This window comes from Camponotus vicinus, unplaced genomic scaffold (assembly GCF_025532165.1).
Source record: "Camponotus vicinus isolate PSW18456_S1 unplaced genomic scaffold, iyCamVici1.0 SCAF_1, whole genome shotgun sequence".
NCBI classification, from domain to species: Eukaryota; Metazoa; Arthropoda; class Insecta; order Hymenoptera; family Formicidae; genus Camponotus; species Camponotus vicinus.
In genome coordinates, this window is record NW_028141945.1 from 7,357,520 (window position 1) to 7,375,279 (window position 17,760).

The window sequence follows — 17,760 nt, forward strand, 5'->3', positions numbered from 1 at the left end:
ATGACCATCGAAAGAGCTGTGACAATGGCGCGCACTTTTAGTTAACATTCGTTCACGGCTACGCCATGTGAAATTTTATCCTCAAAGTCAATAACACATCGACACGCGTGGGTTAAATCCGATATTTGATGACATTCGAACGTGCTCCTTGTGTCAAACGCTTTTAAAGCCAGTGCGAGTGAATTAATCGCGTTGCAAATTTTTATTCGCGCCAGCGTCAATTTATCGCGACTCGCAGAAATTAAAGCAAACAAAGCGTAGCCTGCGATCTTGTTAACGAAATAAATAGCGAATCGCGATTAATCGATTCATCTGGCGATTAATGAAAAATTCCAAAGTATGTCACTTGAAATTAAGCAAACACTGAAAAAGAAATCTGGTTGCATTAATTAGAATTCTGGTAGATTTAACCAGTATGTCTGTTGGAAAATGGACGAACCAGAATTCTTGTAGGAATTACCAGATGAATCTGATTAATTTCTTCCTGTTAAATTTACCAAATTTTCTGATTAATAATACTAAATTCACCAGCACCAAGTCGTCTAAAATTTTTTCCATCTAATCTCAAAAGTCTGTTTAATATTCTGAATTGCAACACGATTATTGCATAAATTCAATCCAGATTATTGAATAAATTATTTTAAGTTCAGTTTGTTAGAAATTAAACTGATAAACAGTGATGCAAGAAGAGGATGCAGCTCAAACACACACAATCAGAGAGCTAGCGTCCTCTTTCTGGCACTACTGCTTGTAAGAAAAAAAATATACTTTGGATTTAAGGTTAATACTAATTCTTTATATACATTTTATGGCAAATATTGAATACGAGTTAAGTTAAGAGTGGCTCGCCGCCTAGCGACAAGCAAAGAAATTAATGTAACAAGAAATTTTATAGATCCAACCAGAAAATACTAACCAAATCCTTATAGTAAAATCTATTAAACGTTCTAGTTATAAAAAATCGAGTCTTATTATGATAACTAGAAATTCTTGTTTGATTTAACCAAAATGCCTTCAATCATATACGTCTTGTTGGTACAATCAAACGATTTTTCTCAGTGAAGGAGTACAATACTCGCGAAATGGAGCGATTTATCGCTTTTATTTATACATTGCACGAATACCGGGAATTAGCGAGATAACGCGAGATAACGCGAAGATTACGACGGTACAAGTAGTTGCTTTCCGACGCCGGTACTTAACACTGGCAGTAAACCACTCTTTACGTATACCGTTCCGCGCCGCGAAGCGGGAGCGAGTTATAAACGATGTACGAAACAACGTTAACTCGTTGTTGGATGTGCCATGTAAATGCGATCAGATTTACGGCATTTAGAGTGATAAGCCACGACCCAGTAATGCGAGCCGGCTGCACATGACATTAAGCTGGCTTTCAGAAAGGAAGAAACGAAATCCAGACGTATATTACACGCGAGATATACTTCCTGCGAAACCATATCCCGCCATATTCTTGTTCTCCTTAAAAAGAAGAATGAAACTTTAACGACGTTTCAATTACATAATAAAAGGTAATATAAGACGCGTCAAAACACATTACACTATTACGTACATATATTTACAAAAAATGTAATTAAAACTATTTACGATTATCCGTCTCTTCTTACGATGTCGAGAGATCGATGAAACGGTGCGAGAACGCGACATTTCTTCCGCGAAAAGTTAAGCATAAATTTTATCCCTCATCTCGAAAATTCATCACAGTTACTTTCAGGATCAATTTTAAGATTGACAGACGCATTTTTAGAAAAAACGTTTGATACAAAAGTTTCTTATTTTTTCACGTATAATTCGAATCTGTAATAAAAAGTACCATGTTCCCCTAAAAAAATTCAACTTCCGATCCGGATGGCGTATTTCCGGTCGGAATCAAAAGTTGAAAATATCACCATTTGATAGAGCGTACCCGATTTACTTAAAAATTGTTCGCGATTTTTTGTAAAAGCCATTTATTTTCATTTTAAGAGGAGTGTACGGGTGATCTGGGACACCCTGTATATATACATTGTACTCTTTATGAAATGGCTTTCGTAAAAAAACATGGATTTTTCCAAGCAACACAATTTAATATCTATATTTTCGCGAAACTATACGTCGCGCTATTGTACGCGTTGCATAATTTCGCGTCCTCTAACGGATTGTTTTCTTTTCCGACGAACGTCGCGTCGTGTTCGGTGGGTGTCTCGCCGTTGTTGCACTTTGCATTTTTCAACGAGCCATACAGAGTCTCATATGCTACCGTTGCTGTCGCGCGGCAGCTGCGACTACAAATCCCCGGTACCGGTGGATCATCCCGAATGCAGAAGGAATAGAGACGATGGCGCATCGGGGACAGCCCTCTTGGGCCGCTCGACTTCCGGTGCATCGTCTGCAATTCCGTTTTGCAATATTAAACTCGCCCGAGGATGAATACGCTACGAGAGGAAGCACGGGAGAACGATAACGTTCGAATCCGTTGGGAGAAAAAAATAGATACGGTAAGCGAGGGGCAAAGTATCCTGGAAACTTGGCTGGAAGCGAACAAATCAACTCTTCATTCGTGGAAATCTACTTGCGAAAGCACATATACACACACGTACAAATATACACGAGTACTTTTTCCAGACAAAGGTATCTTTTTCATTATATGACAAAGTATCAAAGAAATTTATAAAGTATAAAAAGACGAATTATAGGACAACAAAGTTGCGTTTTCTCTCTTTGTTTTATGATATAATTTTGTTTTATGTGAAAATATTTAAGAATTTTAACACAAAGGACAAGAATACTTTGTGTATCCATCAATCTATATAAATAACTTTTTCAAAGAGATTAAATTGATAACACATTCTCTTTTATGAGATTAAAAATTATATTCTTTCCATCTTTGGAACAAATTAATATGAAAAGAGATCAGTCTCATACATAAGAGAAATGCGTTATAGTCAGAAAAACATATTAGGTGGGTTTATTTTCAATTTATACTTGACGCATATTCGTGTGAAGTGTTCTTTGTAGAATATTAAAAATTCCAACAGTGAAATACACATGTTCAGCAAGAAACGAGTGACCGGTTACATTACTTCGAAAAATTCGTAAAGGACATATTGTTCGTTTACTATATCAAATTTTTATTAAAGCGCTAATTATTATTTCAAGCATATTTTCGATTCTTTTCTACATTTTACAAAGTGCTGCGAGGAATCTGAAACCGTCACGCGTTACAGCAACGACAATAACATAATGTCACGCATTTTATCGTTTTATTCGGACCTTTATCTTTTATCGTTTTAATAGCGATACGCTTTTGAGCCTACCTCATTTTGCTGCATCAAATGCGACGACAAAAAAAAAAGAAAACTTTCAGATTCACAAAAGTTGGAATTGAATGTCACAGAACGGTAAGATAGGGTGGACACGGAAAGAGAGTCGGATGCGCAAGGAAATTGTGACAAGAAAAAGGAAGCTTCGCAAGGAAACTTTTTCTCCTGTCGGACATCCGAATGCTTCCTTTCTCTCGCCAGTCGTCGACAATATCCGATGTATCAAAAGATCACGGATCGGAAAACCACAAGGATTTATTATACGTATCAAAGTCGGAAAATAAAGATGAATATTTCCTAATACATATTCATAAACGTATCTACATGATACGAATGATAAAAGTTTATTTTATACAATTTATCGTTTATTATATCGTATCTTTAACGAACAATCTTTGAAAGGTGTAATTGGGAAAATGTTCTAAACTTTTATTACAATTGTCAATTTCGAGCGGTACTTGACGATCTACCGTTACCGTCCAGCAATCGAAAAAAATCTGTAGTTGATGAGAAGTCGTTCGGTTTATTGCGGGCCGAAATGGAGAATGAAAATCCCTCTGGCCGCGAATAGTAATCCATGCATAGACCGCACGTATAGAACGTATCGCACGAGTGTCTCGATTATCTGAGCAATGCGCGAGCCATTTATACGATATTCAAATATTATATATTGATCGTGACACGGCTCGTCCGTGTTTTATCGGCCGGCAATTCCGAAATTACGCACAATCTTCCGTCGTATATCTTAAACGAGACGCATTTGTCTATAAAATTTACATCATACGATATCTCATATATGTATATCCATGAAAACCTTAATTCAATTAAGTCGCTGAATTATTGATCGCTTTAAAATTATAAGACAGAAACGATGAAATAAATAAGTAATAATAAAATTGATTCATTATTTTCGTGCGTATAAAAAAAGAGTAATAGTTGATTAATTTATGTAAACTTAATTTTACTTTTATTAAAGTTTCAATACAGAGAATGTTGACATTTCGTAATTATTTAGAAGTGATAATAATTATCTGTTCGTAATCGAAACTATAAAAAATATACAGCATTTTAAAAAATAACTTACAAAACTTTAAAATAAAAAAACTATTGATTTATATTGATTCTATATTATTTTTCTAATTATTTATAATAATTTTCTTTTATTTGTAGATAAAATGGTTAAAAATTATGATATATTTGAGAAACATACCGTATAGATACCACAATTACAATCAAAAGTAAAATCATTACAAAACAATTATAAATAACAACTATAAATAATTTTAAAAAATTCAACTAACAATGATAAGATCAGTACAAATTCTTATACATTGATGTATGTGTTAAAGTATATAGAATACACTTCTTGTAGTATACTTTTCACTTTCCGTAGGGAATCGATTCTTGTAGTAAATGATAGTTTCGACCTTTATTCAAATGCTCTTTAAAGGTGGGCAGCCAACAATTGGCTTTAGAAATATACTACGAGAAGTGTATCCTAACAAAGTAATTTAACAATGTGTAAAAACTCGTTAATGCTGCATTTTTTACGATTTTGATTACAAACAAAATTATCGTTACTACAAACAACTATAAATAAAATGCTACCATTTTTATATTGAATAAGTTTTTAGCAATAAATGAATAAATATTGAAAAATAATTAAATTATTGAAAATAGGATGCTAAGTTCACACAAATGCAATTAAATAGATTTTCAAAAATATGTAGCGTGCATTTCAGTTATTGGAAAATGTAAAAAATAATATACTTGCAAAATGCGATTAAATTTATGTCATGTACACACATTGTGTTTCGTACGAACCAATTTACCATAAATGGACAAAAGCGCCTGATATATAATAAAAATAGAATTGAATTCATATTTCGTGAAAAAATATAAAAGAAAAATCTGTAAAACACTGATGCACTGTTCTAAATGTATACGCATTTTTTTTTAAAGAATATTTCGATCTATGTGCGCGCGTACAGGAATATTGAAAATATCTTCTTCAAAAGATATTATGTGGCGTTTTTTTTTTCTCCTCAATCGACTTTTCCAAATATCTATTTAATGTTAAAATTGCTCTTTAGTAGAATATTTTACGTTTATATGACATATGCAGAATATGCCAGTTAGAGAAAGATGCGGCATTTTATTTCTGCAAATTCTTTAATAAATGTAAAATTAATCAGTTCTTAAAAAAATTTAATTCAAGCTCTCTATTGAAAAAATTTAATTTATACGATATATTTATACACACAATAAATATTCTTATGTGATCAAAAGTCTCAAGTTATAGCTTTCCTAAAAGTTTAGGCTTTTTCTCGATTAAAAACTCGAACTATAATTTAAAAAGGAAAAAAGAGGAAAAAATTACCGTATATGGTTTTTGTGTTATGTACATATTTATATGTACATATATATATTTTAATCGCATATTCCGAAATTGTTTTTTTTTTTTAGCTAAATAATCTTATCTAATCACAATATAACAGAGTAATTTGTGATTACTGAAACATCCTATAAAAATTTCCGCGTGAGAACAGAGAGAGGAGTAGGACCCTATCAATAATTCGCGCTTACTTTTTCAAGCATTTCATTCAGTTACCTCTCGACAACCCTATCTGCATGATATCCAAATATATTAGATATCCGCTAGCAGCCTCAGGCATTCACTTCCCATCGATTCTCTCCGCGATCCGGAATCAAGCAGATCTCTCACAGAGTGGTGTGCTGCAGACCGCAGCCGGATCCGTTTTATCGTCGTCCGTAGCGAGTAATAAAGTTTTCATCGTTTCGACCACTGGCTGTGCGGAAATGCAGTTTCCCTGTTAGCGGCTGAGCGTACACACAATTTCGAATGGAGAGAACAGGCGGAAATATAGCTAGAACGCGCGGATCCCAAGAACGGGATCGACGACTCATATTAATCAATCAGCTAATCTACTTACTGTGCAAGAAAGTTTTAAAAGATGTAAGAACGCTAAGAGATGGTACTTTCAGGAAAGAAATGTGTGGTCAGACGCATGAATCAAGTTGATGAAAAGTAATCTAACAATCACGTTATCGACTTTTTACTTTACTCTTTTAAATTTTAAATAAAATATAGAAAGAATAAGTTTGTATATATATTATTTAACATATATATATATATAATAAAAAATATACATATATTTTAATCAACTTTATACAATTTTATATATATCTTGTAACAAAAATTTTTACGGTAACTGAATTTATCAGAAAACGTTTTGGTAAATGGCAAAGAGTTTTTAAGGCCTTAGACGCATCTCGCCGAGGAATGGTTTCTATTGTATTTCTTCGGCAAAATCCCCGAAGCAATTTTGAAACCGAGCACAAACGAGTCGCCGATCGTTTGAAAAAGAGAAACTTTTGTGGACCGAGTCCAATTTTTCCGTGACGGCGTTACGTATCGTCGTCGCGCTGTATGCTGCATTTCTATGGCTTTTAACCAATAGATTTCCCACATTCTGCGTTAGCAAAGCGAGTGCTACTATCGCGACCAGCAGACATTTCCGATAGACTTCTGAGCTAATGCTCTTCCTGTTCGAAAAAGAAAGAAAGAACCATACATCAAATCCGATTATATTTTATTATTCATCCGATTCTTCCGAGTGTAAATACGTTTAATGCGATTTGTTGTAAAAGGGATTACCAGATTACGAAGAATCGCAAAATAGAGATAAACATGCGTCATTGAAGGCGAATCTAAGCAATATTTTAACCTAGGGAAGAATAATAATTTATCTTACTAAATTATTTTAATCGAAAGAAAAAAGAGAGAAAATTTGCTGCGGATATTTTTATTTTAATGGATGTAATGGAATTATATTGTATTCATTTAAGACAAAGTTAGTCTATCGGAAAGACATCGTATTGGTCTCTCTCGTTACGAGAATTGATGCTTCCGTGTTTCTAAGCCCGCTGATTGCCTTTCCGTTCGACAGGAAATTCGAAGACGGTTTCACTTAACGAAGTAAACGCGGAAATCCGTCGGGAACAGTTTCCCTCGAACGCGATTGCTCGCGACTCTTTATCAGTTGACATTTTCCCATTCGGTTCTTCCCCAAAGCCACAGTTACCATTGTCACTTGGGACACGTTTCCCTCTAACAGCATCCATTAAACTTGATATTAGTCTTATTTCTACTCTAATGTACGAGCAAACTGTCGATATTAAATTTTTCCAACGATTATTGTCCGTGTGTCTCACATCTCATTTCGCATTTCTTCGGGAGAGAGAGAGAGAGAGACACGACGTTTAATTAATAATTAAACTCGCTCTGAAACGACGTTTATCGCAAACATATTCAGCGACTAGTCTGCAAAGTCATAACCGAGGTCAATTTAGAAAAGGAGGATACCGTTACGTTGTCTAACAATGTGGCGGAAACTTGGCTGTAATTTGGCCGGCCAATAGCAGGGAGATAACTGCGTTATGTGGGATTTCGACCTCGCTCGCGAGAGGAGGAAGGGACATTTTAGTGGGATAGCGCAAGCAAACCCCAGGGTGCAATCCACTTACATAGCTAATATCCACCACCATCAGCCGTGCACCGTTGGGTAGCGGGCATTCTATTAACGTTAGGGACACCTTGGCGACATCAGTCCCAAGGATATTCACACCTAAAATGCAACTTTAAGCATTCCTTAAACAGAGAGAGATATGGTAACATCGTGATGGGAACAATCTCGTTTCTTTTTCTTTTCCTTGTAAAGGAAATAAATTGTTCTCTTATATTTTTATGTACTATCTGCTTTATTTTATATTAATCAAAATTTGTACGATTTTAATTCGCTGTCACCCTTTAAAGCGATACAAACAGATTCCCGTGCATCAATTCATTAATAAATATCACTCCGATATAATATATCGCGTTTTCTCTCCATGGTCAGGGATTGGCATTCCATGTATCGATACAATCTCGTTAAATCGGAATAACAATCGCAATGAAAAATGTAATAACGAATTATTCACATCTTACGAGAATGCATTAATTTCACTCACCCGCATTATATTCACGATTCGCAGTGACGTCTGTCGCAACAGTGTAACGTAATGCGATTAATCTGGATCGAACTCACGTACCTACGAGATTCGCTAGTCGGAGCACCCGTATAATCTTCACGGCTGCTTAATCGGCCGAATTAACGATCGGAGTTCACGATAACGCGTTCACGAATTCGCGTTCAGTTCCGCTAGCAAGGGCGAGCGCTGGAGCGTTATTGAGGCAATCGGAGCCATTCTGTCGATGCGAGCCTCGTGCGATCCCTTCATTGAATAAGGGCAAAGGCCACGAAGCGTTTGAAAAGTGGAACGGATGGATTAGATCCCGCGTTACGCATGCGACACCGACGATCGTGATTAGCAAATGGAGGAAGCGGGGTCCGGGAGAATCGTTTCCCGTGGCCCATTGTGAGCTACGGGTTCATGCGGACTCCGTATATAGGTGATGTCTATTGTATTAAGGAGCTGTCATTAGCACGCACACGCCATTAGCGCGCTGCACGGCTGTTTACCGGCGTCTGGTAAAATATCGTTTACTTCAATGTCGCTTAATTGATTCGTCGGAAATTCTTAATTACGACGGGCATCGTGTCTTGTGCGTCAATCACGCAGTTTCCGACGCGGTGATTTTTATTATCAATCACCGCGGCTACGTTTAATTAATTTTGCGTGATAGCATCGCTACTGTGCGCGGTGACTACGCAGACACAGCGAACCGGTTTATACAGGGTGTCTCATTTTAAATAATACGCTCAAATATCTCCGAAACGGTGCGTTAAATAAAAAAATGTTTCAAACAAAAGTTGTATGACTTGAAGCGGGCCATCAGATGGTGGCAATGATTTCATCTTGGAGAGTCGTTTGAAGGTCACGTGAAGGTCACCTTCAATTTTTTAAACGGAATCCCCTATTTTTTATTACTTATTCTTGTAGCTTATCTCGAGAGCTTTCCAAAACACTATAATTAAATTAGTTTTCATTAAGTACTTTCCGAATTATGAGGCTTGAAATCATTTCTTAATTTTGCATAAACCGTAAAATATCTTGTAAAATATTCATTTTTCGACTACTTTACCTTAATATTTTTATGTACAAAATAATGAAAGGAATCAATTGATGTAAAGAAAACACATAATTGTTTCGAAGAAAAAATATGTAATTGTTAATTGCAAATTACATATTTTTTCTTAAAAACAACTATGTTTTTTCTTTACACCAATTGATTCCTCTCATTATTTTGTACATAAAAGTATTAAGGTAAGATAATCGAAAAATGAATATTTTACTAGATATTTTATGGTTTATGTAAAATTAAGAAATTATTTCAAGCCTCATAACTCGAAAAGTACTTAATGAAAAAATGTTTAATTATAGTGTTTTGGAAAGCTCTCGAGGCAAGCTACAAGAATATGCAAAAGTATATAGGGTGTCCCATTTAAAAAGTTGGAAGTGACCTTCATGTGACCTTCAAACGACTTTTCAAGGTAAAACCAATAACACTATCTTATGGCCCCCTTAAAACCATACAACTTTTGTTTAAAACATTTTCACCGAAACCGCCATGGTTTCGAGATATTCGAGTGTGAAAGTTAAAATAGGACACCCTGTATATCTCAGTTCGCTGGGGACGACTCGATAGTTTACATAGGTTTAACGCAATTAAAACAATTTCCTTAAAACTGTTTTTTTTACGTCAATAATACTTGCAAAATGTGATTTGAATTTTGATTAAAATTATAATTCTCTCGCGCAACAGAGACAATGTGTTTGATTTTTTTATAGGTTTCAGATTATGATTCTGTGCGAAATGAGATGTTGAAAAGAAAGATAGACAAAGGGATAGAAGATCGACGCGAAGGGATTACCGTATACCGCGATATTGGAGCCTATGTCACGATTCGCATCGTGACTCACAATGTATTATTAGTCGTTGTTCCTTCTCGTGACTTGTACGTAAGGAACGGCTGCCAATTGGCCTTTGATATTTCTTCTCGTGGGCGATCCATCTGAATTCGTGGACAAGAGATAGCAGAGCCGTAGGGGATATGTCGAACACAACTCGATAAATCTATCTGTTCGCTTAAACGAAACACGTACGTGTTGATGTGTCATCTATATAACTCTATACATCTTCTAATCTAATCCACACGTTAACCTGTGACATTTCGTTTATAACGTTATAGCGCTCTCTCGTTCGTTTGTTTATTATAAATCCTATTTTAAGTAATATAATTATGTAATAAAATAATTATTATAAATCATATTATTATATTTAGATGATATAATTATATATAATATTATTAATATTATAAATTTTGCTTTAAATAATTATTCTATAATTTACGACAAAACTTCAGGTACAATTCCATTTATAATTTATATTTTATATGATGCATATCCTAATATATAAGTATATTTTGATACATGCTTTCTGGGTGATTATAGATCAATTCTATCTCACAAATTTTGTTGCGAATTGTAAATCGTAAAATTTTACAACAATTTTAAAACAAAAAATTATATCAAACAATTGATACATTTAAATATCGCTAAAGAAAATTAATTAAGTATAAATTAATAAAGTTTACTTATAATTATACTCATAGTTTTACTTACCATCTATTAATCATGACGTACACACTCGAGCTTTTGTGTCAAAGTTGTGTGCAGATTCTATTACGAAGCGTACGATCTTAATCGTGAGACCAGAGTAAATGAGGCTAATTAGAATTTAACGTATGCGGTCAGGCTAATGAAGCTCAACAACCGGTGGCAAGTTTGCATCGAAACCAGTAGTTGGCGTAGCCGAAGCAACTTCGTGCTCAAAAGACCGAGATATGGCTTCCTGCCATGTGTCTTAATGCGCTTTACCGACTATAAACGGCTTTGGCCAAGAGACTCCGATACCTTTCGTTCACCAAAATAACGTTTGTATAATACATGGATTAATATCACCATTTATATTCGCGTCTTGTAAAGTTAAATGTCGAGGTCTCGTGTTATGTGCAAATAATCATGTCGAAAGCTATCATTTGCAAAAAATTTAATATTTTATGCAATTAAATAGAAAAATTGTTAAAATTGAATTCTTATATAATTTAATGATAATTTCCACAAATCGAAGCAAATTATTAGAATCTTTAAAAACTATTTGACTATCGTAACGTAATGTAGACACATTTACCTTTAAAAGCCATATCTCTTGAAACATGCGATAAGAGAATAGGAAGGATATATCGAATGATAGCGATGTAAAGCCACTCATTGAAAGTGTGTTGACTGTAAAATAAAAATCAGTAGCATATACATTTAATCACGCTTTTTAAATGCTTTCTCGATATTTCTTATGCAATTAGAATGCTAGCAGATAAGTATATTCACTGCAAAAGGTAGTAAAGTAAAGTACCTAAATCAATTGTGAGAAAAATCGTCTAGCGATGTGAATTGTTGTAACATCATTGCATACGTTTCTAAAAAATCCAATTCAGAGAATTATACACATAGATGTGTTACTCGATTATCAAATAAAATATAACGGCAAAATTATTCGAAAGACAAATAGCAAAATGTAATTTTACTGTATTTAAATGTTATATAACTATTTGATTGTTTTTACAATATTTATTAAATTTCTATATTTAAAATTTGAATTTGTAATAAGATCTATATATTTTATAATGTTAACAACACACATGTATATGTGTGTGTTTAAAATTCATTATAGTTTCTGATTATATTACAATCAAGTAAATGAAAACTCCATTATAGTATACGCGTCAGAATTTCAAATTATTATAATTCACTCAATTTCATGGTATAAAAGAAATCTTTAGAATATTAAAATTGAATACAGCCTTCAATTTACGTAATGAAAGATAAACGTAAAATAATAATTAACTTAAAATAATTTGAATGGGAGAACGATTGGGTTTAAAGAAAAAGGTAAATACGCTATTTAGCATAACCGTACGTCGCGAGGTCGTTCCCACGATTGAAACGCCGAACAGAAGATGTTTAGTACTCCTCCGAGCCTAGAACCGTTTCTACGTGAAAGAACAGAGTGCCATGCTAACATAGCCCGGCTCCTAACAAATGGAATGTGTGCGCAAGAATTATGTATGTGTGTAAGGAAATAACGCTCTGAGTGAAAAATTCGAATTTCAAGATACATCCCGAAGGCGGAGACGTGAATAACATTCTCGAATGAATCCGAACGGTCGGAAAGAAACTCCCCGCGGATTTAGGAGGCGTAACAGGTGATTCTTCCTCATCGCAGGACACATCTCCTGGCACTTTGAAATATGATTTAACCGTGATCTTACATCGCCCGCTCGTGTCACAATTAACGTCGACGTATGAAAAACTATAGCCATCCATTATCCGTTTTAGTGAAAAGCAATGATTTACGTTCATCGTTGTACATAATTTTTCAAAAGTTTTTCCTTTAAAAAAATGTTTATATATTTTTTAAATTTTTACAAATGTTTTTAATTAATCACATTTTTAATTGAAGGTAATTTACAAATCCCGGATTAAAGATATTTCAAATAAAAAATGCATGCTTCGTGAAGAGAGAGTTTCGACAAGCTTTATTCTATACTCGGGTTAATATCTCGCTAATTAAATTAGTCGTGTTTATGTTGGAACGAGCTGTTTTACAAAACTTGACTACGTGTGTGAATTATTTTTCTCTGCAATTCTCGTATCGCTCAAATGTTACCTTTAATTCGAACGAAGTAGCACCGTGTAATTTTAGATATTATTACGCAATGCGCTATCTCGCGTGCGCGCGTTCATCGTATTACGCTTAGAGGATTATGCTTAACCCTGACGCATGAGATATTTTCCTCTCTCTCTCTCTCTCTCTCTCTCTCTCTCTCTCTTTCTCTCTCCTTTTCCACTACCTGAAGATTATGGGACCTACCGGCAAGTCGAGATCACCCGAGCAAGTAATTCTTCCGTCCTTCCAGAGAAATCTCCCGGCAGGTTTTATTTTCCAGACAGGTATAAATACCTGGGAGCCGTGCGATTTCTAGGGAAGGAGAATCGTCGCTAGCTCGTGAAAGAGCTCGTTTGCCGCGATGTTTCGGTGTGAATAAACAAGAATGTATTAGCAGTGACTAAAAAAAAACAGTATAGTTGTAATAATCGACGTCAGAAATTGGAGATGTATATTTTTGACGCGTATAATTTCTACTATATATTCTTATGTACTTAAAATAAATTATACCTCAGAGAATAATTATTTTTTCTAATTAGGAAATACAAAAAATGTGTAAGACATAATTTAGATAGGTTCGAAAGAATAAACGTGATGAACGCAATTTTACAAGTTCGTTATAAAGTTAATACATCTTTTATAATACACGTGGAACGAGATTATTTTGTTCAACTACATGTAGTATAATGCGCAGCAGGATGCAATTACAATTTTGTAGAAAATTGAAAATAAATTGTGTTCTCCTCTATTTCGCTCCATCATCAGAAGATGGCGTGCATAAAAAAATTCTTCAAAAAAGCTGAAAAGAAAGATCCACATCTCTTTCACGTTAATCCAATAACGTTACGGTAAAAATTAATTACCCGCTTGTATTAAACGATATCATAATGAGATAAATGAAATTCATTCCACAGAGTCTCTTGTTTCGATAACACAGTTCCACAAAAAAAAATGAAAAAAATACCTCCGGGGTCTGAGTAGGTGTACTATATGTTTTTGGGGTCGCTGAATCCGAATCCGATGTCCATTTAACTCCATGTCATCAGGATTTTTCATAACCTCAAAAAAACTGCTCAATAACGGCATATCTCAATAACTCCTGCTCTATAACCCCATGAACACTTAAAACCATGAAAAATAAAACCCCAAACACCTCAATCCTTTAACATCTTCCCCCACAACCCCACAACTTCATAACCTCATAACCCCATAACCCAGAGAATTAGTGATAACGACACTTGTGAGCATCTTAGCCTTGACGTTCGGTGTCTGCGGGCCAGATGTAGTACTTGAGATTGAAATCACATTCTCATCGACCCCACAACTCCTTAATCCTATAATTCCACAACCCCATAACTGCGAAATCTAAGGAGAATACAGCTCAAGTTAACTTTAAATTTGCAACCATTTCTTTCATACATCACATAAACCGGGAACCAACAAACGCAGTGAGAATGTCGGTTTGGTGTAAAAAGATCACAATTTGGGGTCCATTTAAAAATAGTACTGCTTCGTAGTCCAGGCAAGAAGGGTATTACTCCGAGTTGGTGCATCCTTGCACCAAACCGAATTATTTTTTCGCATGTTTGCAATCCAGGGCACCTCCACGTGGTTGACGGTGGGCAACGGAGCTGATCCGTGATCCGGCAGAGATGGGGTTATAGGGTTATGAGGTTATGAAGTTGTGGGGTTGTGGGGGGAAGATGTTAAAGGATTGAGGTGTTTGGGGTTTTATTTTTCATGGTTTTAAGTGTTCATGGGGTTATAGAGCAGGAGTTATTGAGATATGCCGTTATTGAGCAGTTTTTTTGAGGTTATGAAAAATCCTGATGACATGGAGTTAAATGGACATCGGATTCGGATTCAGCGACCCCAAAAACATATAGTACACCTACTCAGACCCCGGAGGTATTTTTTTCATTTTTTTTTGTGGAACTGTGTAATCTTATTTGCAATATTACGCAGTGTCAAATTAATCTCTCTCGTCTTACAAATACAATATTTCTTTCACGACAGTTCTATCCAGAGTTGATTATATTAATCTAATACGCCGAATATGGAAAAAGTAATTTTCACTTTGGAGAAACTCTTAAAATGGTTGAGTCGAAAACGAAGCGTTGATTGTACCGAATGGTATCTGCCCGCGCGCTTTTGTTCAGCTTCCTCGTTCCGTTGTCATTAGCAACATCCAATTAGCGAATATTTTCGATTTCTCGAAAAGGATTTTCATGAACGGAAAATCGTGTATCACGCTCAAACGGCGAGCAGGGTTTCTCTCTGTTTAACTCTCGATTCGCGACGCGATTCGACGCGTTGTCAATTAAACGAGTGCAAAACCAATGACCGGAAGTAATAGTCAATCGAGAATCACGAGAAAGGTCTCCAACGGTTACGGAGGTGCGTGTCAGTCTCTCGTCATGCCCTGCGGAAGCGCCTCTAATATTCACCGCACGCTAGTACGCGTAAATTTTCCAAACAACATGCTACCGTAATATTATTCGGTTGCATATTAAAAGCGTCGTTACTCTCGTACGCGCGATAAAAGTTTCAGCGCGAAACCATAAAGATAACAAGTTGGTCTTGCAAATATTTTTACGCACGAGTCTTTACTCGAAGGCAACAATATCATCGTTCGCTTAAAGATTAAGAGGAAAAAAGTTATTTTAATAATGATATAAAGCAATTTAAGTTTAGAGAAGTCAAGGGGCAATCGCGTAACGCGTTAACGCGCAATTCACGTTCGCGTTTATATAAATGGAATTGTCAATCATTTATATCTCGCCAACTGGAAACTTTACGGGAGTAACTTTCGGTCAATCGCTCATTATGCGACAACAGCTGACACATCTCTGCGAGAACATTGCCGGATGCAACTCTGAATTAATGCAACGTGGACAGGTCGAGATATGCGAACCAGCGAGACGCGGAGAAGCGAGAGAGAGAGAGAGAGAGAGAGAGAGAGAGAGAGACAGAGACAGAGAGAGAGAGCGGGATCCGGTTCACGTACGCGCCACTACACGCGTATCATACGCGGTTGGATTTATGTCAACGTATCTATTACCCACATGCGGAGCATCGGCAGTTCTCTCCTGTCGGCGGTGAGCGCGATTGCATAAACGCGAAACGCAGCCGGACGCGAAACCTCGACGCACGGTTGACCCTCCGTTGTGAACGAATCTTTATTTATCGGAATTGGAACGCAGGTACCTCGACCACGCGCCCACGCACGTGCGTGCACGCGTGTATGCCTACGTGCCTGGCCGCCTGACGCTTGACTGATGGATATCCCCTCGAAGGTGGATATTTTTTTTGGACGCGTGCGCGTCGTATTAGACGATTTCTACACTCGTGGCTTGGGAAATATACAGGGCGAGGGGTAAACCGCTGAGGGCATTGCGGTGTACAGATTTGAGGCATTACTGGGCATTGCTTGGGCATTACTTGGGCATTATTAGGTTTTATTGAAGTATTAATGCGTATTATGGACGTTATTAAAATATTATTAAGTCTTTTCTTCCAAATAATAATTTTAAATTTATTAAAATTTAAATTATTAAATTTTAAAAATTTAGCAGTAATGCCCAGGAATTGGGCATTAGTAGGCATTAGTGTACATAATTTTGATCAGCGGTTTACCCCTCGATATAGGGTGTATCTGAAATGATGCACTAAACTTTAGGAGCGTATTCTAGAGGTCAAAATAAGACTTTTTTTTCTTATGAACATGGGTCCGCAAATGAACCCCCCTCCGAGCTAAAATTCGAAAATGTGTGAAATTGACCAAACACCCGCAACGCAAATTTATTTATCTCTCAAGAGAGGGTGATAGGTAACGTCAAAAATTTTTTTTTTCTGAAATACAGCCAATTTTTAATCTTTTCCCCAAACTTTAGGGGCCTCTAGCTCAGAGGGGGTTCATTTGCGGACCATGTTCATAGGAAAAAAAAGTCTTATTTTGACCTCTAGAATACGCTCCTAAAGTTTAGTGCATCATTTCAGATACGCTCTGTATATACAAATTGTTACTAATAAAAGAACATGTTGGTTCGCGCGCGATTGGTTCAACGCTCGGTTGTGTATTATAATATTTCGCGCGACGACGTTGTATATCAATTCAGCACACCTGTGCGTGTGTTTTTTCTCCGGATTAAAATTTAATTTTCCACATCGTTGCGCAAGCTTATTGACTCCGTGTCTTCACCTTGACACGTGTTTCCTGCATTTTGTGGTGTTTCTGCTTGAAATTGATTAGATTCACGTCAGTCGATAAAACTTACCGCGAATATAATGTCAAAATCTTACATTGCACAAAATTAAAATGTATAAATAAAATTGATAAATTTTGTAATTTGTGTAATAAAAATGTTGTACATGTATAAATATAAATATCTTAGTATATTCATATTTTTATATAAAATTTGACACGATTACATCACCAACATATGTTTCCAGAGAGAGAATTTTACTTTTAAAGAATTATATTTGTCGTTTTAGAATGTATTATTTTCAGAATGCACGGTATGATTGCAATTAAATTTAAATTTCGTGGTAAGTGACATATAGTACCTTGCACGTGACTTGAATGAACTGAATTAAAAAGTAGCTTATAAATCAGACTTTGACGGCACTTTTGGTCTTCGATTAATTTCGCTCGACCGTTTCCATCTTCGTATTGATTTTGCTTCATTT

General features: G+C 35.7%; 1 protein-coding gene across 2 annotated transcripts in view; it reads right to left on the minus strand.

The window, feature by feature from the left end:
- LOC145970939 (CD151 antigen) overlaps nt 1-17,760 on the minus strand; it is a 128,444-nt gene that overhangs the window by 91,357 nt on the left and 19,327 nt on the right. The window lies entirely within an intron of this gene.